The sequence below is a fragment of the Dermochelys coriacea genome, chromosome 9 (genome assembly GCF_009764565.3).
Source record: "Dermochelys coriacea isolate rDerCor1 chromosome 9, rDerCor1.pri.v4, whole genome shotgun sequence".
Classification (NCBI taxonomy): domain Eukaryota; kingdom Metazoa; phylum Chordata; order Testudines; family Dermochelyidae; genus Dermochelys; species Dermochelys coriacea.
In genome coordinates this window covers 88,504,447-88,527,645 of record NC_050076.1, presented here as the reverse complement: position 1 = coordinate 88,527,645, position 23,199 = coordinate 88,504,447, and the positions used below count along the sequence as shown (strand labels likewise).

The 23,199-nt window shown below is 38.5% G+C and overlaps 1 long non-coding RNA gene across 1 annotated transcript in view; it reads right to left on the bottom strand.

The window, feature by feature from the left end:
- Positions 1-451: 451 nt before the first annotated feature.
- LOC122455958 overlaps positions 452-23,199 on the bottom strand; it is a 143,355-nt gene continuing 120,607 nt past the window's right edge. The window contains exons 2-4 of the long non-coding RNA XR_006274501.1: positions 7,860-7,964; positions 6,340-6,445; positions 452-705 (exon numbers count right to left, since the gene is read on the bottom strand). This is a non-coding gene — a long non-coding RNA (uncharacterized LOC122455958). The remainder of the gene's footprint in view (positions 706-6,339; positions 6,446-7,859; positions 7,965-23,199) is intronic.

The window sequence follows — 23,199 nt, the reverse complement described above, 5'->3', positions numbered from 1 at the left end:
TAAAAGTTGGTACCAAATTACACTGTGACAAATTAGTTGAGACATGAGAAAAATAATTTGTAGATAACTTAATACTGTAACCTCTTTCCATGTCTCAAACACCATTCATAGCTGAAAGTGTTTAAATGTACTGTAAACACAGCAAGGAAGTTTTATAATAAGGTACAGAACTGATTGTAAAATTTGAACAATTACTTTATGAAGTTTTAATGAGATACACTTAGTACATTGTATTTGATTCTGAATAAAAAAGAGCTTGCTGAAAACCTCTACCAAATGCTTTGCCTCCTGGATTTTGATTAGATGGCTGTTCTTTCTTTGCCCTTAAATACATAGTTGGTGATCTGGCTTTTCTCTAGCACAAAAACAGACTTTATATTGAACATAGTATGTTTTAATGAATATATTTCATGTATACCTGTGAAGTAAGGTGGATATAGCTGTTGGAAAGTTGATTTGGGCCACACGAGAGCCAGTGAACCCTATTTCTTCTTTACAATTACTGTCCGCATAATATTCTTATTCCTTGGAGTTTGATTTTTAGGTTGAGTTTAATCAAAAATTAGACAGAGACCACAGCCCTTAAGTTTAGATTCAGGAGTCAAGCTTCTCCAAATACTCAAAAACTGGACTGTAATTATGGACTTCAGCAGGAACTGCAGTTCAGCACGTTTGAAGATAAAACTGTAGATCTCTCCAGGTGTGCTGGCACACAGAAATGGAAGCATGCAAAATTAGTAGGTAGTTTTCAGACCGTATTGGTAACTAAATTGTTCCTTATTTTACTAGCCTTTAAAATGGAATATTAATACTGATCTAGTTTCACAAGATTTTTATACGACTTTATTAATATTTGTAAATTGCTTTTAAATCCTCAAATAAAAGCACAAAGAACACTATTGTTACAAAGTATTTTTCATTGATTGCATAGCCATTTCCAGCAGCCTGACTCCTACTTCATCATGGAAATATTAATAGAAAATCTGATGTGAGCCCCAGCCAGAAATGAATGTATAAAATCCTTAGAGCGAACCTCTGACTGTATTGAGAACCCTCAAGCATTTTAAAATAGTACTGTATCTAAAATGGGAAAAGTTCACCACACACTAGATTTTTTTGTTGGCAAACCTGCATGAATCTTTTGAAAAAATAAATATCTTAAAATGATTATCAAACAAACCACACTTCATTTTGAAGGGCTGTAACCCCATTAAAGCTCTTTTGCATTAGGTATTGGCCACGTCCAGTGAATGCATGTATCTTCTAAAGGACTTGGACGACAGAACATTTTTTCTGATTGCACCAAATAAAGGGAGGAAATAAAAAAGCAGCAGAAAACATTACTCATAATGGTGTTGTATAATCATGCAATTAGTACACCTAACAATTAATAGATAAAGATTAATCTAGCATAATCAAAGTTTATATTCAAACAAAGGATTTGTACATTGAAAAGACGAGAATCACTGAAAGCCTTCAGCCCTGCAGAAATTGTACACTGAACACTCGAATCAAGATCTCTCATCCATGACATAATAGCTTGTTGCTGTACACTAAGGACAATAAGCTATCTCATAAGTAAAATGAATATTTATCTATCTATATCTTAAACACACTACTGCAATTATAACAAACCATGAAACATATCTGCCCATCAAATAAATGACCCGTCAATGCCCAAAAGATTTTAAACATGAATCTTTTAGCCTGTTAAAGAAAACAATCTTTCCTATTGTTCTAAGGTCTTTGTCTCTGATTTTGATATCAACTTACAAAAAATCAGACAGATGGGAGAAAATATCTTCTCATCCTTCACAGAAAGAAACTTTACAAAAACATGGATATATTTACTTACAGAAGCACAATAGAAATGTTTGCACTGAAACAAAAAGTGGTTTTACTGAGTATCAATAAGTGATCCACACTATTCATGAGAAGGAAGTTATGCTCCCAAACAGTTAATTTCTAGAATTATATTTGTTAAATTATTGGAATACCTCAGAAAAACAATTTTGAAGTGAAGACATTACAGTAACTGGCAGGTTTTGATATTAAAATTTGTAATGATAAAAAACCAAAAGAATTAGTTTATCTCAAATTTTTATGGCTGTCATCAATTAAGGGAAAGGCTCTGAAATGCTACCAGCATAACTTCTTAGACCTATACTGAGTCACTCTTAATTTAAGAGGTGGGACTAGAATCAGGTACCATGAGGCCTCTGTGTAGGTCACAGAGGATGTGCTAGATGATAATGCTTATATTTTAGCAACCTTCAAATACACCCAAAATAGCATTTTCATACATTACTCAAATTTTCTATACCAATCATAGGATAGTCCTAGAGTACTTCTAATATTCAGGTAAATCTGTTATACAACGCAAATTTTTAAGGGAGACCACGTGTGTAGATACCCCGTGGTCATCATTAAAAATCTGTCTGGAGTGTATAAGGGTACATATATTATGTGTTACTGATCTGTCGTCCATGAGTAGGGCTCCAAGTTATAACGGTAATACAAATAAACACCACCACCATCATGTAGTATTCACGTGCAAGCATTCATTACAAGAAACAATGATTTGGGGGTTGTGACACCCCGTATTCTTCATAAAAATATTATGATATAAATATGGCATAACTAAGATCTATTTTACGCAAGATGGGTCATGTAAGGTATCATTGGAAAGGTTATGATTTGCTGAACATGATTATCCAATTTATATACAGTGATGAGCTGCCAAAATCTTAACCACCAGTTCCCTCCTCATCCCATGAGGGGGTCATATACCGCCCCTGACCCCCGGGACTCCTGTCCCATCCAACCTCCCATGTTCCTTGATGCCCCCCCGCTGGGACCCCTGCCCCATCCACCCCCCTCCCCTGTCCTCTGACTGCCCCCAGAACCGGGAAGGAGGGTCTCATGGGCCACCGTAGTGGGTGCCCACTGCACCCCGCCCCTAAGAACCATAACAGCTGTTTCACGGGAAGCCAGGGGGGCGGAGAAGCAGAGCATGGCAGCGCGTTCAGGGGAGGAGGCGGAGGCTAGGTGAGCTGGGGCCGGGCGAGGAACTGCCGGTGGGTGCACCCACCAAATTTGCCCCAGAGCACCCACGGAGGTGGCGCCTAAGGCGCCACTTTTGGCCGGTTGTTAAATTTAGAAGCCCTTTTAGAACCAACTGTCCGCGCAGTTCTAAAAGGGCTTCTAAATTTAACAATTGGTTCCAGTGAACCGGCTCCAGCTCACCACTGTATACATGTATCATTTCTGTATCTGAAGTTTGGAAGTTTGACTATGTACAACTGTGTATACTTAGAATCATAGAATCATAGAATATCAGGGTTGGAAGGGACCCCAGAAGGTCATCTAGTCCAACCCCCTGCTCAAAGCAGGACCAAGTCCCAGTTAAATCATCCCAGCCAGGGCTTTGTCAAGCCTGACCTTAAAAACCTCTAAGGAAGGAGATTCTACCACCTCCCTAGGTAACGCATTCCAGTGTTTCACCACCCTCTTAGTGAAAAAGTTTTTCCTAATATCCAATCTAAACCTCCCCCATTGCAACTTGAGACCATTACTCCTCGTTCCGTCATCTGCTACCATTGAGAACAGTCTAGAGCCATCCTCTTTGAAACCCCCTTTCAGGTAGTTGAAAGCAGCTATCAAATCCCCCCTCATTCTTCTCTTCTGCAGACTAAACAATCCCAGCTCCCTCAGCCTCTCCTCATAAGTCATGTGCTCTAGACCCCTAATCATTTTTGTTGCCCTTCGTTGTACTCTTTCCAATTTATCCACATCCTTCCTGTAGTGTGGGGCCCAAAACTGGACACAGTACTCCAGATGAGGCCTCACCAGTGTCGAATAGAGGGGAACGATCACGTCCCTCGATCTGCTCGCTATGCCCCTACTTATACAACCCAAAATGCCATTGGCCTTCTTGGCAACAAGGGCACACTGCTGACTCATATCCAGCTTCTCGTCCACTGTCACCCCTAGGTCCTTTTCCGCAGAACTGCTGCCGAGCCATTCGGTCCCTAGTCTGTAGCGGTGCATTGGATTCTTCCATCCTAAGTGCAGGACCCTGCATTTATCCTTATTGAACCTCATTAGATTTCTTTTGGCCCAATCCTCCAATTTGTCTAGGTCCTTCTGTATCCTATCCCTCCCCTCCAGCGTATCTACCACTCCTCCCAGTTTAGTATCATCCGCAAATTTGCTGAGAGTGCAATCCACACCATCCTCCAGATCATTTATGAAGATATTGAACAAAACGGGCCCCAGGACCGACCCCTGGGGCACTCCACTTGACTTGGGGGAACGCCCATCAGACTGTAGGCAATTAGCATGAATGAGCCATTTAAGAAGGACACTAGAACTTAGATACTAATCTCCCACCATCCTGAGAAGCTTCCTGGGATGTTGCTTTGACACTGCAAGGACATCTCCTGATTTCACTGGTACAGAGTACCACCTTGGATACTGCTGGTATTTTTCCACTGGAAACAAAGGATTCCTGCCTTATGTGAATCCTACTTAAGGCTGGGGAAGAGAGTCAATGAGTACTATTCTCCATTGCCTCCCCGCCCAAGGAGGAAGACTGCTGAAAGCACCTGAAGAGACAAAGGAACTACATTGGGGAAAGGCAAGGGCTGAGTCCAGGCTGAGACAAGTTTGTAAAGAGCAATAACGAACTATAAGCTGCAGAAACTTTGTAACTTGCCTACATTTAGAATTAAGCTTAGGTTGTGTGTTTTGTTTTATTTGCTCAGTAATCTGCTTTGTTCTGTTTGCTATCCCTTATTATCACTTAACATTTATCTTTTGTAGTTAAACTTATTTCTTGTTTATACCAAAACCCAGTTTGTGCCATTCATAACTGGGGGGGAGGGGAGCAAAGAGCTGTGCATATCTCACTCCAGATTGAGGGAGGGGGCAGTTTTTATGAGCTTATGCAATATAGATCTCTATATAGTGCAAAACATTATTATTTTGGGTTTACACTCCAGAGGGTATGTGCACGGGAGAGCTGGGCATTCCCCTACCTGGACCCTCCCACAAAAAGCTAATTGCAGACCTTCTGTGATTCTACAGCTGGGCGTGTCCCTGCCTCTGTGTATACTGGAAAGGGGCTTGAGAGCTTGTCACAGCGGAACAGAATAAAGGAAACCCACCCTGGTAGAAAGAAAAGGAGGACTTGTGGCACCTTAGAGACTAACAAATTTATTTGAGCATAAGCTTTCGTGAGCTACAGCTCAGTTCATTGGCTCAGTGGGATCCCAGAGCATCCAGTGGCACCCTGAAAAAGAGGGGTTCAACCCATCACAGGAGAGTTATAGCTAGGGTGATCATATTTTCCCCAAGGGAAAACTGGACACCGCACAGGGCTGGCCCAAGCCCCCTCCCCCCACTGTGCAGGGCCAGGCCAAGGCCCTCCTCTCTTCCCCGCCTGTGTGGGGCCAGCCCAAGGTCCCTCAGTTCCCCTCATTCATAGGCCTGGCCCAACCCCCATCGCTGTCCATCCAACTTGAGGGGTTGCACCGCAGTTTTCTTGGCAAAACAGTGCATTTGTCCCGTTTGATCTTGCTGGCTCTTGTTTGGCAAGAGCAAATGAGACAAAAGCCCAGTTTTGAAAAAAAAAATAAATAAAATAAATTAAGGATGGCCAGCACAGGGCTTAAAAAAGGGACTGTCCTGGCTAAAACAGGATATATGGTCACCCTAGTTACAGCAATGGTTGCTTCTGAAAACAAACTTCTGCTTACTAGGCCTTTTTCTCATCTCACTTCCACTGATTTATCAGAGGTATAACTCCACTGACTTCATCGCAATTATTCCTCCTTTATACCGCATGAGAAGATAGTTAGTATTTTTTCTCCTAGAGCTGAAGATATTTTACACTTTTCCTGAAAAGGAAAAGTTAACTTAGTCACGGATGATGTATTGTATGTCAAATTTCAGCCCAGAGCGAGGCCTTGTTCTTTTGGGGATGAATTAGGAAAACACTAAAAAAATGGAGGTTTACGAAAAGCATTGTTGACACTTAATGAAATTATTAGGACCATTACAGCAGCATCACAAATATCAAGTTATTGTTTCAAAAATTTACACAAACAGCCATATTTTGCATCTGCATGGTAATTATCAAACCGATATTTGAAAAAAATTGTGGTTATCTATGCAGCTCCTATTCTACAGATAAATATTAGACTTTAGTTGTTAAGTAAACATAATGCATTATCGCCATCATCAAAGGATAATCATAATCTATTGTAAATATCATCAGACAGACAAGTCAACATCACGACAATTAAGTGAATACCAAGGCAAACAAACAATACTTACCACTGCAGCACATAACCATCAGAGGAGATGGCTCAAAGCTGCTCCTAGCAAATGGCCCTGAAAACTTCCTCTGATGTCCCATGTATTAATATGAATAACGTTAATGCTGGATGATGTATAGGCAGGGAAATAAAGAGGAATATCAAAAAGGGAAACTGTAAGTAGTATGAGCCAAATACTGCCCTTAGTGACACCACTGGGGTTCCAGGAGTATAACTGGGAGCAGAATTTTGTAATATCTGATATTGAAATGGAAGCAACTCTCCCATTTAGAGCCAAACTTTGTTATTTGTACCAGTTTAGTTCCAGAACATCTCTATTGAATTCAATGGAAGTTTGAAGATAGTCTTGATTTACATTGCAGTAACAGAAGAATTTGGCCCTTATATAAAGTGAAGATGCGATGGCTGAAAGGTCAGAAATGGAATAACTGATGCCTATAAGACGTGAACTAAGTACCCGTGGCTATACCTCTCCTTTTTCTTATCATTAAAAGAAGCGCATAAGCCTTTAAATATACTCATATACAATAAAAGTCTTGTAGGAGCAAAGGAAGAAATTTAACTTTTTCCTCAACCCTCCCTGAACCTTCCCTCCCTAAACTCTCCAGATATTACGGAGTGAAAACAAATTAGGATCATTTCAATTGACTGTCCAGACGAATTTTCCGCATATGCCTTAAATTCATGGACTGGTGTTTCCTCTGTCTATGTCACCCCTAGTTCCATCTGCCATCAAATGTAGTAATGCAATACAGTGACACAACATAGCAATGAAGTGTCAAGCACAAGAATTTCAAAAAGATGTATTATCAACAATAAAGAATTAAAGAGCATCAGACCTCTGCATGATGAATTAGGTTAGGTCTTTTAATACATTGCCCACTGTTGTCTTCGGGGTACATCGACTTTACGATGTTCAGCTTATGATGAACGGCACTTACAAGGTTTCTGAATTGACACCCTGATTCGACTTATGACAATTGGTTTAGACTTTACGACTATCGGTCCCAAAATGGAGCGTACTGTGGTTCCGTGTTACGATGTTGCAACTTACAACGCAATTTTCAGGAACCAATTGTGTCATAAGTCCGAGGATTGCCTGTATCTGGAGAATATAAATCTAACATTTTAAAAAATGTATGTTAAAGAACTTTTAAATATGTTAATTGTATTCATAATTTCAGCACCAAAATGTCAAAGAATCTCTTAAAGAGTTGCATTCTACCAAGTAGGAGATTGTTTAGCAATACAGATCATCACTCACAGTACTGGCATCAGTTATTTATACCCCGTGGCTACTTCAACTGTAAAACTCTCTAACACAAGCAACCAAACCCCCAGTGTATGTTAGACTCATAATTTAGACATGGACCCCTTGGAATTAAGATGCCTCACATGAAAGCATTTAGTGCTCAACAAATAATTTCTGAATGTCACTGATCCTGGATTTTTTTTAAAGCTACTCTCTGCTCCTTTGACAGATGTGTTATGCTGCATTTCATTACTTTCTCGCCTTACCTCATTCTTCTTTTGTTTTAGATAAGTGATGAGGCTTTCGGGAAAGATTAAGAACTGGAAGGCAAAGCAATGGCCCAAACAGGGTTTTAATTGGAACCTTGAATCCTGTGCAAAATATAAGAAATTAAACCATTAATAATATGATTTTACCAGCAGCCACAGGTCGTTTCATATGTCTCAGACAGCTCTTACTATATTTCTTTATATCAAATTCTTGCAGGTAGGATGGTGTGTTGTAAATCCCATTAGCCAAATCACAATAAATAAAATTCTGGACTTCATATTGTGAGATTTCACTGAAGCAAACCATGAGCCTGGTCTTACATGCCCTTACTCATGTGTGCAGTCTTGATATCAGAAGAACTAGTTTTGTGTAAGAGTCTACCTGATTGTGCCTTAAGACCCTTTAGTATCTTTTCTTTAGTAAAAAAAACTAAATATCTTAGCACTATTATCTAATATTAATTCTTTTTTGTTGTTGTTACAATACATTCCTGGACTAATGAATTCTTCATAGAGTCCAGCCATTGTGTTGCAATATGACCCAAATTAAACCAAGATAAAATGCTAAACAACTCAGTTTCTGCAGGACAGAACACAGGAAAGAAATTTCATTTTTCGGGAGGCCAGTGAAGACTCTAAACACAAACACCTCCATGAAGGAAAGCTATAAAAACTATCTTTCAGTGAGTCAGAGGTTATAAGTTGTAGTGTTGGGCAGATGGCAACACCACAACCAACAAAATAACCCAGACCCAATATGATGTATCACATTTTTGCTTGTTTCTAAACTGTCCAACAACAGATATTCTTGGAATTATGATTTTATTCTGACATATTCTCTACAGTAATGACCAGATATCTAATAGAACAGTGTGTCTATAAACCCTCTCTGAACACTGTACTTCATTTTTAAGAGATTGTAAACCCTTCTCAGCATACAGTGTACATTGGCTCAGTTCCACTGACTTCAAAGGATCGGGCCTGTAGAACAGAAGTTTTCCTTTCCTTGGAGCTCAAGATATTGAGGGGGGAAATGTTTTTTCCCCCTAGTATGTTTGCTATTATTGCACAGTAAATATACACATTACAAAAGCAGCTGGTTTGGGATTAAAAACCCATTTTTTGTACTGCTAGCCTGAGACATGTTAGGCCATTGGTATCCAAAAAAACCATTCTGGTTATCATTGTGTGTGTGGTGCCCTTCAGTGAATTGTATGTATACAAAGGCTCATATCAAAGGTGGCATTTAAATTGCTAGAAGACAATACATTTATAAAAGCTCTCTTTTAATAGTTATAGTGGGTAATGCTTTTATTTTTTATTGTCTGTCATTTGAGGACTGCCAGCTGATGTGAAGGGATGCAGGCTAACCTGATCCTCCCAAGGTAATCTACATGATTGTAATTGATTGCAGAGTTTTTTGGATAGGTCTATTTTATTTAATTTAAATAAATCAAAAAGTAAGTGACAGATGGTGATAAAGATAAGATGCTTTGTCCACCCTCAGATAGGTACTACACTTTTCTTAACCTTATATGCGATGTCCTCACTATCCTCCCACATATTTTTCTAGAAAATGCTTCCTACTTGGCAATATGCTATTCAAACCTCTAATTGTGACACATCCATCTCTTTATTGGCAAGACACACTTTGTACTGGCTGAAAGCAGAGAGAATTGCTGTCATGCCTTTGGGACTTAGCATAGCAGACAAAAAAAAAATAAGAGAAAAGCAAGAGATAGCCTAGTTCTAAGCACCCCCAACCTCCCTTCTTTGGTATTAGGAAGTATAGCAAATAGAACCCTTTCCCCTGAAAGCAACCAGCACCATCTCTAATAGAGCCAGATGAAGCAGAGAATCATCACAGAAGAGGGAAAGGGTTAAATGTAGGGAGGAGGCAAACCCTGAAATTGGGTGACAACCTTCTTGAATGACTTCTAGGACTCACTGGCCAGCCACTGTTTGAGCCCAAGCAGGCTTGAAAAGCAAGACGGTACCCACCAAAAGGAGGGGAAGGCAAAGTAGAGTAATCCTTGCTGATTAGTCCAGAACCCTCATACAGGGGATCAAATTTACTGTCTCTGGCTAGGTCCAGACTGCAATATCATGGTTAAAGAAGTACACTTTTCAATATGTGATTTCTTCTTGAACGAGTTAGATTTTTGATGGTAAAAATAAGAGGATAATCTTTGTCTTAACTGTTTGAAGTTGTAATTGTTTCCTCCTATATGATATTTTATACTACCATAAACACTGAAGGATTGATCTTGATTCCTTCAGTGCCTATAATGCCTCAGTAGTCTTGGAGCTACAAATTATGTCCTTTAAAAGGTAAGCCCTTTATTGTCATCTGTACTTCTTTTGGGATACCAGACAAAGCCAATGAAGAATCTCTCCTCATTGTGACACAAGTAGCCCTTGATCTTGTAGCTGTATCAGCAGGATATAGAGCTGCCTGAAAAAGTTACTTTAGCAATTAATTTCCCCTCAGCACACGCAGATTTGATCTGTTACTTAAGTTCCCCATAAGTTTATCCAAGAACTAGGAAACTATCCCATTGTAAGATAGTCATACTTAGCTAGCAAAGCCCAATAGTTAGCTATTCTGACTTGTAAACTAGCTAAATAATATTTTTCCTCGCCATAGAAATATCTATTTTTTTTATTCCTTGGGGCATACTTTGCCTGGGACCAGATTGCCTTGATTTTTCATTTGTATCCATCACAACCACTGACCCCAAGTTAGGGTGAGTATAAAATTACTCTGATGGGACTTGGTATCTGATCTGTTCATTTGGACATTGCAATGGAAGCAGGGGTCTGCTGAAGATTTGTGTCTGGGTCTAACATATCTTTATTAATCAGCATTATTAAATGCTCCTGCGTGACAGGGTATAAAATGTCAAACAGTTTACACAACTTTTCCTACTGGTATTCCTAGGGTTTCAGCCATTCTGTTGAGGTTCTGAAATGCCTTGAAATCATCCACCATATATGAAATTGATGGGATGACTTTTTCATCTGGTGAAGATGAACAAAAGGCCAAAGGATTCTCCTGCTGAACAAAATATCATGCCTATCACTCTGCAACTTTTGATCTTCTGATTCAACCTCTTCCATCTGAGATGAATGCATCACCCTTTGAAGTTACTGGTGGAGAAGATTTACCTCTGGGTCTGGGATGTCTACCATTTTACTGAGCAGGATACTGAAATTGAGGAATCCATGATGGTAAGGTCATGACTGAAAACCATAAGGGTAAGATGTATGATGTAAGGAAATGGCATCCATTGGTTTGAAAGACAATGGTCATATAAGATAGCTATCATATCACTATGGTTGTGGTTTCAGACATGGGAATGGGAACGCCAAAGTCCATATTCCATGTGACATAGGGATAATCTTAATATCTATTTAGGGAAGAATTTTATTTTCTGACATTATGTTACAGCTGCAGCCAGCATGCTTACTTGGGTTCTTCCATAGTTGTTTTTTTAATATCACATAATCGATTGGCACTAATTATACAGTAATCAATCTTTCTTGCTAACAGTGTTTGATCTATACAGTCATACCTCACCCAACTATGAGTTACTACCAGATTACATTTCTCATAAAATTTCCCCTACTAGGATGTAAATTTGGAATTTCATTAGAATAGCAGAAATGGCATCACTTTTCATACGATGTTGTTGTTTTAAAAGGTTGTCTGTTTAGATTTATGGGTTCTTTTCACCTATGCCAGAATAAGTTGTTAATTACTGTAGTGCCTAAGGACCACCCAAAAATGGGGCCTATTTTGTGAGGCCCTATACATACACAGATTACTAGTCCCTGCCCTGAAAAGATTACAATCTAAATAGACTACACATACACAGTGTGTGCTGGTGGTGGCTTATAACACAAACAGAATGAACAACAAGAAATGTTTCTTATCACACATGAAATGAACAGACTACTGGTCACACTGGGAAGTGAGGGAACAATCATGCATCATCCAAAGGGTGAAAATCCTCTCCACAGAATACTGAGCTTTATAGGACTGTGGGGGCAGAGGAGGGACTTTGAGCAGAAGTCCTTCTGGGAGAGGACAGGCTGGCTCAGGGAAAAAAAAACAAAACAAAACAATCACCCCATGGCTTTGTCTTCAAAGCCAAAAAAAGGTGCGTTTCTACCATGATCTAAGTAACACAAGTGCACTATCCTAGTGGAAACAAGGCATTGTAGTTTTACCAAGAGGTCAACTAGGCAATGGCAGCCATGGTCAGTGGTATAACATTGACTTTGCCTAACTATTTCTCAGCCAAAAATTCACAGTTGACATCATACAGCTTCCAATTCCTTTAAACTCAAGAACTGTGTGATTTCACAACATATTTGAAGGGAATGTGTGGTCTCATGAGGCACTGTGCTGCTCCCACAGGGTTATAATGTTAACTAACTGACTTCATTAGTTAAGTCAGTTGGGCAGCTATATCAAGATTATCCTGAAATAATCACTCTACTTTTATGGAGGCAGGTACCAAACATTCAGATAGTCTCATTCCTTTCCCTGATATGTTCAGACAGTAAATTAAAACAGCTCACCAAAAAATAAAAAAAAAAAAGTCAGCTACATATAATATTCACCTTTCATTTTTAATTAGATGAAACCCGAGTCTTGTCATAAACTCATTTACAGACTCTCCATCTGCTCAGAGATCACTTCAAATATGAATTAAAAATATTTTAAAAAGATCTCTGAAAAAAAACCCAACAACATAGTATTGCTGTGTCTTACAACCTTTTTGTAGAGTAATGTATGTGCAGAACTTTTCAGTTTAAACAAATACCACACCATTCAGCCCGTTCTTATGGTTGTTATAACCATCATCATGATCCTACCATTCTAGGGCATTTGCATCAGAACGCACAATCCTGTCGGGGTTTTAAAAATAAGTTATACTAGCTGTTAATCAAATTTGGTCCAGTATATACTGTTAATTAAAAGCTTTCAGCTACATTACAGTAGGCCAAATGTAAGGATTCCAGTGTCCCTTTGATACTCCGGCATAACTATTTATAACAGTTATTCAGATGCATCAAGGGAGACTGTGTCCCATAGTATGAAAAATATATCTAAATGTAACAACCAACACAAGCTCTCATCTCATCCAGAGAGGTCTTCAATAGTTGCTCCACACAGGTATATGACAGCAGAGTTTGGCCCAAAGCAGGCAACCAACATATATCTAAATAAATGTGGAACAATTTTCAGAATGAAATAAATGTGCCATCAAACTGGAACACTACTTGGTGTTGTACAGTGTCAGTTAATTTGGTTGGGTGGGGTGTGTTTGATGGAGTGTACAAACCCCACATGAGTGGGAATGGGCTGCTGAGAATCCAATCAGTTGCACCCTGCAACAGCAGAAGGAGGTGTCAAGCTTTGAGGGAGGGCTGAAAAGGGAGAGCCCAGCTCAGCTGCGGACTGGCTGGGAGGGCGTGCAGACCTTCAGATCTGTGTAGGAAAGAAGGCTGGCTGGAGCCAGGATCCAGGGAAGAGTGCTGCACATCAAGGTCTCCTTGAGAAAAGGGAATAGTTTAGGTTTCTTCATCTTTGTCACCATGCCTCAGTGGGTCACCAATGAGGATGCTCAAATTCAGGATGAATTGCTGAGAAATAAGGCAGACACACCCAAGACTGCTGGTTATTCTTCCATAAAATATACCAAGCCAGTAACAAAAGTAAACTTCTGTCTTACCCCACTGGTTAACAAGAAGTCCTAACGGCAGTCTCCTTAGGCATCCCAGCCCTGGTTTCACCACCCAAACACTAGACTTTATGGTAAGTGATTATTTAAAACCAATTTAATCAAACAAAGTGTTCTTCTAATACCAAGAGATCATTGGAGTCAGGATTTCATAGTTTTCTTAACTGAATATACTTATGGTAGTATTTTCAAAACCTCCTAAATAAGACATATAAAATTTGCTGATAACTCCAAGCTGGGAGGGGTTGCTAGCACTTCGGAGGACAGGACTAGAGTTAAAAATGATCTTGATAAATTGCAGAATTGGTGTGAAATCAACAACATGAAACTAAAAGATAAGTGCAAAGTATTGCACTCAGGAATGAAAAAAATCCATATAAAATGGGGAACAACTGGCTAGGCAGAAGTACTGCAGAACAGCACCTGCGGGATAAAGTTGATCACAAATTGAATACGAGTCAACAATGTGATGCTGCTGGAAAAAAGGCAAATATTTTGGGAGGCATTAACCGAAGTATTGTATGCAAAACATAGGAGGTAGTTGTTTCACTCTATCTGGCACTGGTAAACCCTCAGCTGGAGTATTGTGTCTAGTTCTGGGCACCACACTTTCAGAAAAAATGTAGACAAATTGGAAAGACTCTAGAGGAGAGCAACAAAAAACGTTTAGAAAACTTGACCTAGGAAAAGGTTGGAAGAACTGGGCATATTTAGTGAAGGAAAGACTAAGGGGAGGACTTGATAACAGTCTTCAAATGTGTAAAAGGCTGCTATAAAAAGGACAGTGATCAATTCTTCCCCATGCCCGCTCCATGCTGGACAAGAAGAAATTGACTTAGTTTGCAACAAAGGAGATTTAGGTTACATATTAGGAGAAACTTTTTAACTATAAAGGATAGTTAAGCCCAAAACTTGGTTATCATGGGAGGTTGTGGAATGCCCATCACAGGAAGCTGTTAAGAACAGGTTAAACAAACACCTGCCAGGGGTGATGTGCCTCAGTGCAGGGGGATGGACTACAGGACCTCTTGAGGTCCCTTCCAGCTCTACAGTCCTATGATTATAGAATACAATGTCCTTCTAAGTGTCAGTGGAAATTGTGCTCTAAGTCATTTAGATTCTTGAAAATCCCAGCCTTTAGGATCCAAACTTGTTCTCACTGAAGTCACTATAAGTTTTGCAATTGACTTCATGCGCAGCAGGCATGAATCTTTAAATCCTTGGTCTATGGAGTCTGGATTATTCCAGTGCTAAGTGTTAATGCAAATACAGTTGGTATCAAGAGCTCTGGATCCCCAATATCAAGATAGTGAGAATGGATGATTCCCTGAGGCTTCTCAGTAGTAATAATGTGATAAGGTTTTGATTTGGATTAAAAGGTCCCAGCTGTTTTACTTTATCACTAAAAAAATAATCTCACTGGATAAGAAATATTACAACAGAATATTTTTTTACTACTCATTCTCTGGCTGATGTTTACAGTTCCTATCAGCCAAGTTCTAATTTCCATTTAGCAATTGCTGGATTAAAAAAAAATAGATTTGTTTAAAAAAAAACTCAGGAAAAATAAAGAAAAAAAAAGACTTGTTGGACTCTCTTTTTTATGCTTATCTTTGAAATTAACTATAACGGTGCTTTTATATTAATAATAAGATAATTAGTAAAAGACTAAAGCAATTAGAGATGGTCTCTTTGTCTTTATCAAGCATGACTGTCAAGTGAGACTATTTAGAATGGTTCAGATTACATTCTGTAGTGTTGAAAGTATCATTTTGAAAAGCTTAAATATGCATCTCTTCCTGACAGAAATGAAAGCTTTGAATCATGCTTTTTTCCCCTCAACAAAGAAAAGCTCTTCAGAGACAGAAAAAGTAAATACTAACAAAGCAATTATCCCCTCTAAAAGCATTTTTCTGCCTTAAGAGTCTCGCTGTTCTCTGTAGGTTTCCTCTCCTCTCCGGCTTCCTCAGCTCTAGTAATGTGTTCTCTTCAATGTACTTCTGTACACCTGGTCTGATTATCCAATACTCAGGCACTCTCTTTCACTCCAGCCGAGATCACCTCTCTCAGATTCCAGGCCTCAGCTCTTTCTGCTCTAGGATTTCTCACTCTTCTCCATCTGTTTCACACTAAATGGATTTTTTACAGGTCCACTTTTTCCAACAGCCATACTACTGTCTGGGATTGTGAACAGTTTTTTCACCTTCCCCTCTAGCAGTGCACTAGTCACATAAATCTGATATTAATTGGAATTTATGAGGTCTGCCAGGGGTATGCCTTGCATTATTAATAACTAATGATTCCTTCTGGCTTTCCCAAAAAAAAAAAAAAAAAGTGAAAATCTATCCCCCTCTGTTTTTTTCCAAAATAGGATCTACCTATAAAGACAGTAAGAAAATGCTTCACATCACATGAGAAATTTTGCCTAAGGACCCACAATCAGCCAAGATTGGACCTTCCCATCCCTAAGAATAGAAACTAAAATGGGCGAGTACTGGTACTGCTAATCACTTAAGCAAGGATCTCTTGTAATATGCATATGGATAAATCCTTTTTCTCAATTCCAACCTAGCTAAAAAAGGACTTCAAGTTACCAATCAGGTGTCACACCCTGCTTTGCTACGTAAATTGCCCATTGCACAAGTAGTATCTAGAAAAGAGATGGGTGGGGAAGCTGCAAGTTAAACAAACTTGAAATGTGGCTGGAAGATCAAATTGGGCAAACTGTTACCCCCCAAAATCTAAGTCAAATGTTTTCACCCCAAATTATGAACTATATATTGTATTCCTTGTAAATCAAATATATCATTAATTGTCTTGGTCACGTCAAATCAGAATCTGTATATTTGCCTGTGAGTCAGATCTACATCTTTCTATATGTGGAAAATATGGCTGTTCTATTAGAGAGACAAGATGGGTGAGGTAATATCTTTTATTGGAAAACATTCTGTTGGTGACAGAGACAAGCTTATAAAAGAACTCTGTATAAGCTTGAAAGTCCTAAATAATGTGAAATGTTTCTATATAACCAAAGAATGTATTATATATGTCCTCCAGATCTAGAAGATAAGGATTTTGTTGGCTTTCATTGTAACTAAATTGTTGCACTCTAGAAATAATAGGAATTTTCTGGCAACAGCAATGAGAAATGTTAGAAAATATAAACCAAGGTATAACTTTAAGATATTGCTTAAAAGAGAGGGAGAATCCCAGTTGATAATTGGGGCTAATATAGAAATACCATTCTTGAAATGAATCACACTCAAAAAGCCTCTGATAATAAAAGGATTGAAGTAATTTGTTACACACCATCACCATCGACTAGATACCAATGGAAGCAGGCAAAGAAATTGAAATGGGAGTATATAAAAAAAAGTCACGTCACCCAGTGCTGAGGAGAGTTGACTGAACCCAACACAAGCAGCTGCAGAATCCTAAGTGTGACTGACACTTAGACCAGCTGTGTGAAAAGGACTCTTCCCCCATCCCAGGGTTAAGCGTGGTGAGAATTCATTTACAATATTGCATTTCCTCAAACTCATCTTTAATATAAATAACTGTAGGTTATCTTGTTGAATCTACACTCCTATTAGGATCTCAAGTAACTACATTTTAGATTTTATTGCCTTTATAAGTCCAAGCCTAAGAGAGATTGAAAAGAATTTTAAGCAATTGCTTTTAATATTCTAAACTTCTTCCTTTTGGACTAATCATACTCTTTCTTAAGCCTCATTTCTTAAAGAAAAGTGCACCCTTGGAAGTGTGGCAAATGTGTTGGGTACTAAAGAATTCAGAATTGTTGATCATAAGTAAATGTGATAAAAAAATCTTGGCAATTTGCATTTTTCTTTGATATAGATACTGAGCTTCAACTCTAGTCTGTGACAATTGCTGGCAAATCTATATAGTGTGTGTAGTACACAAAACTGGTTGTGTCTGCACTTGAGTGGAAAACTATTGGTAATATATTAATGTGGTGAATTAATACACTGTTGGTTGGTAAAGAATAAGCAAAGTCCTGATTTCAGAAATACTCTTCAAGTTGACCTGAAAAGAACCCAGCATTAAACTAGTATGTTAACAATCGCTGGACTCAAGAAAGAGGGGTTATTGTATGGGACTCTAGTATGTATTGGCAAATCAAGTTTGTTAGAGTTCAGCTTTAAAAATAGAACTGCAACCCTGGCAAATTCATAAATTGACCTTCTTTCATGCTTACAGGTCACATGAAAATTGACTCAGAGTGTTTTTTAAATTCTTCAAAATATTCTTCCAGTTGACACTAGCAGCCACAGAAGCCTGGTCTATGCCACACTATTTGATAAAACACTGAAGGTGCAATGTTCAGCAGTGGTCAACATTGGCCTAACACTGCACCCACTGAAAACTCCCCTTGACTTCATTGGAGGCAGAGGTAGGAAAATGAGACCCTAAATGATTTGCCAATTTTCACTTATGAATACACGGTGCTTTGCTGTTACTGCAAAGCATTTTGTTTTCTGTCTGCTTTGGTGCTTTATCAGGGCTCTTATTTTTGCTGTACCTCTGTTCTATCCCTTAGCCTTTTTTATTATTATTTTTATACACACACACACACACACACACACACACACACACACACACACACACAGTGCCTGCTTCCCTCTAAACATTCTACTGTCTTTATTCTATAAAGATTTTTCCCTACAATCTCAGCACTAACATTCTATATTTTAAATATTAATTGTAATATAAATTTAGCTGTACTCACACCTGCACCTGAAAAGTAATCATTCCAAAGGGAACAAACAGGTGTTATCCATGGTTTATCCATTATTATTTGCTGAGTGACAACAGTATGCTCAGTGCTCTTTCGAAGAGCTCAGTTCCTGTCCCAAGGGGATTATAGTCTACTGCAAGGTATTTAAAAATGAGAATAAAACCACAGTTACTAACCACATTTTAGCTTTGATTTTGTAAAAAAAATAGCTTTCAGTACTAAGTCAAACCCTGACTAACAGGCCTGCATGCACAAATGTTTTATTTTATTTATTTGCTAAAGACAAGTTATATTAACAGCAAGTTCCTATATCCTGAGATCCCTAAGGTCATAACTCCCACTTTGACAGCATAGGCCCTTATTCATGCTCTCTAGTGGGGATCAGAGGCCTTCTACACCTCTGTACCCTCTCTCTGGCAAGAGCACCCAATGCTATCCTCTGAATGTACACAAGTCAATGAGCACTGCACATATAATTTGGCCCATTAACAAGGTAATACATGGGACCAAGTTCTGCTCACAGTGTATACTTGGAGTAACTTCATTTGAGCATCCAAATTCTGCCCTCACAGAACTCCCTCTGAAGTCACTGGAGTTACTCTGCATTTGAATCAGAGTAACAGAGTAGAATTAGGCCCACAATCTCCAAGATGTTGCTGACAGCCATTAAACATTTGACAATTTCAATATGAATACTGACATTCACGGAGCAAGATTCATATTTCTATCTAATAGAGCAACTATGTAACATCATGTAGATAAGCACATTTACAATTGGGGAAAAAAAACAACATTTCAGGGACAGGTTTGGATATCACCACATACTATGGGAGCTGAGAATAAGTAGTTTTTCCACCAGCACTTTAAGCTGCAATTCTATTATAATTAAACATTTATGGAACAATTCTGTAGCTTCAAGCCAATAGTCCTTGTCACCCAAATAGGGACTACATGCATGACTAAGGCCTAGTTGTATGGCTAAAATGAAGGGACTGGGCCCTTACATAACATTCTTGATACTTTTGAGAGTAAGACATGGTTCCCATGATTTGTTGTTTATAAGCCTGCACACACATGCTCCCAAATCACTCTCCAGTAGCACGTTTGTCTTCCTTTACCTCTTCTGTGACTGCTTAGATCCTTGGACTTGGCCACAAATCCAATGCAATTTTAGAAAATTTGAAAAATTATGGGTAGTCTACTCATCACATTTCTACTTTTGCAGTGCCATATTGATAAAAATAGGAGTTTATAGAGTCAAACAAATAGTAATTTGGTATTTCAACTGGAACATGGTCCTGTGGGAAAGTACACAGTGTATACTACATTATTTTTTTTATTTGAGAAACCTCACAGACCTGGACATTTTACATTCAAGTTTTGTATAGGCATTTATGTATTAGGTGATTTATAGTGTATATACTTTACATTTGTTTGAAATGCCTATGATATGTAGACATTTTTTGAATTTGTGATCATAAAGATATTTTTGAGGATAGAATTATGAGCTCCAGGCTGAATTTTTTTGAAATGTGGTGGTAGATTTACAATTCAAAGAAGTTACCTAAATTAACAGAAATGCCCTAAAAGAACAGCTGTCTGCCTGACTGATCCAAGAAAATGAACACTGAAAATAAACAGCTTCCCTGTAGAAGACTGTGATAAAGCTAATCACCTTTTGCATAATGGATTTATTTTCCCTTGTGCTTATGAACTTGGTGAACCTAAGTTATAAATATTTAAATATTACAGACATCGGAGGCATAAATTAAAAAAAAAGAAAAAGAAAGAAAGGATGTCAGTAATCTGACAATAGCAAATCCAGATGTCTTAAATGAAACCCAAGACTCAATGATCACATGCGAGTCCAAAACAACGATTATGGTATAGTGATGTAACCCATTTTCAACCATACTTTAATAAGGCTTTTCTGGTTAAATACCGATGTTCTTCCTAACTTAGGAGGGCATAGCCTTTGGATAAATGCCATAGTTTTATTAGAATTCTTGTACCATTATCGGAGATGGAAGCACACGATACATAGTTTAAAATTATTGGGGCAAATCCTCAGCTGGTGTGAACCATTGAAGTTGCGTCAATTGAGCTATTTACAGGAGGATCTACCTCATTAATATTCTTCTAAAATTTTTTGTTTTATTTTACAAATTCTCTATTTCAGAAAAATGTCAGAGCATATACATTCTACATGGAAAATGAATAGGCATTACAAATTCACTGCTAGTATACTCATTACATCAATGAGTTAAGGCCAAAAGTTTCAGACGCATCTACTAATTTCCAGTGGCCTCAGTTTTGGGTGCCTAGCTTCAGAGACTGCGGGTATGTCTACACTGCAAATAAAAACCAGCAGCTGGCACATGCCCGCTGACTTGGGCTCACGGAGCTTGGGCTAAAGGCCTGTTTAATTGTGGTGTAGATGTTTGGACTTGGGCTTCAGCTCAAAGTCTGGGATCCTCCCACTTTGGGAGGGAATGTCTATTAAACAGCCCCTTAGCACTAGCCCTGCAAGCCTGAGTCTACTGGCACAGGCCAGTGTCTAATTGCAGTGTAGACATACGGAGCCTGATTTTCAGAGGCATTAAGTCTCTGCAGCCACGGTAGGTTTAAGGCATAGACGCTCTAGGCTCATGACTAGTGTCCAAGTTCCTGGAGTTACAAGATATCAGAATATCAGCTTTCATTTTTAAAAATAAAAAAATTCTAGTAGTCATGGATACTTACAAAAGCTTGAAAACATTAATCAAGTATAAAGAATGCTTGTGTCTATAGGAAGCCTGAAAAAAGTAGAGTCAAATGCCTTAACTCTGACACTCTGGCAGCGTGGGACTGCAGCATGAGGGTGAAACTATTGTGGGGAAGGGGGGAACGAAGTGCCCATGTGGAGCATGCTTGGGACCCCAATTAGTTTAGTTCATCCTTATCCACAGCTGAAAGTGCTTAGCACTTCTAGTAACCAAATACCTGGTGTCTCATGTTGGGCACCCAAAATTACAGGTCAATTCTGCAAATTTAGGCTTACGCTTGTAGTATACAAATACTGGTACTAAAATCATCCTTTCATTAGGGTATTATATTGTGGCTCCAGCAAGTATTGTGTCTTTCTGGGGCACACGCTTCCTGTTTCCACATTGCTCCCCATTCAAAAGCATGCCTTAAGGACATGGTCTGACTTCCATTAAGGCCTTTCATTTGACTTTAATGACAGCTAGATGGTCAGCCCCCAAACTGTTTTTTGTTTAAAAAACAAAAACATGATTTTGATGTCAAATCGAGGGGAGATTAAGCGCTTTTTGTAAAACGGGATTCACTGTATACTTTTAATTTGTATTGAAATGTTTATACAAAGTTAGCTACTCAGTCATGCCTTCTATCAGTTGTTTTGTCCTCAGTTTGTTCCAACACTATTATGCTTCCTTTTGAAAGGTGAGCTTTGTACAAGCACCGATATGGCCATCTCAAGCACTGTACGTATGATCACAGGTATTTCTCAATAATGGAACACTTCAACTAAAAACTGCATCAGTGTTGCCACCAAAATTGGTACATATGTATTTTAAAAAAAATAAATCTCAAAATCCATTAATAAATAAGTGCAAAAGAAAAAAATGTAAATGGCTCATTAATTGTGTTTATCTCAGTGTGATGCCATGTCAAAAAGCCTGCAGCAAATGTATTTTGTTAAAAGTACCACTTGCCCAGCAGGCACTAAACATTAGAAAAGAAGTTTGTCATTACAGGGATAAGACTGAAAAGGCTACTAACATTTTACTAAATCATTACTATATCTAAAAAATTTGAAACGCTGAATTAAAAATCCATTTACACAGTACATCATTTTCTAATATTGTGCTTTCATCTCACTATTTCTCTACTAGACTCCTCAAACTTAATCTTACACAGTTTAGGGTCGGGGGGACACACAGGAGGGCCCTGTGACATTCTATGCTTTGTATTCTTGATTAGTTCAATTTTTTTTCCCCAGCAGGTTTGTGCATCTTGGTTGAACTATCTAAAGCGAGATTTAGTGAGGTTTTTTAAAAAAAAAAAAAAAAAAGCTACTCCCAGATCTTACAAGGTTAATAGCGCTCACTTGAAGTGAATCTCTCACTTAAAACCCTTTCAGTAGCCTAGCTAAAGACTTAATTTTATACAGTCAAAAAGATCTTTGGTTTCCCTTTCACCCACCCACCCAGGAAGAAATGAAAGTAAAACAATCTAGATTAAATGAAATTTTCACTATCATTGCTCAGAATTCTCTGTAATAAGTTTGCCATTTGCTTTATGTCATTTTCAGTTTTGGAGACTAGCTTTTTGCTTACCCTTTTGAAGCTGATCCTGAGATGACAGGTGAATTACTGGGGGGAGGGGGGAAGTGACATAAGTGAATCCCAAAATGTGAGAGAAATATGAAATGGTAAGTTGACAGCAGCTTGGTATCAAAACATTAAGCTGCTGGAGATCAAATATGCTCTTCAGCCTGTCTAGGGAAGAGGTACCATGACAGCACAGTCCAATAGCCCAAATTCTATACCAATAAGCTGCTTTGAGATTCTAAAGACCCTTTTTCTATCAGAGGAAGTTCATTTACATTACACAGGTACCTTTGAGAGCAATAGAATACTCTTTTCCCCAAACTTAGGCCTTTTTAATGGCTGAAAATGGTGTTAGGGCGGTTTTTAAAAACATCAATAATTGAGCAAATTCATTCTACATGTCAATCATCCATGTATAGTTTTGAAACCTTTTTGGGAGATGCTATGGGTTACCTAAGCTTAAGCCACAAATTTATCCTGTAAATTTGAAT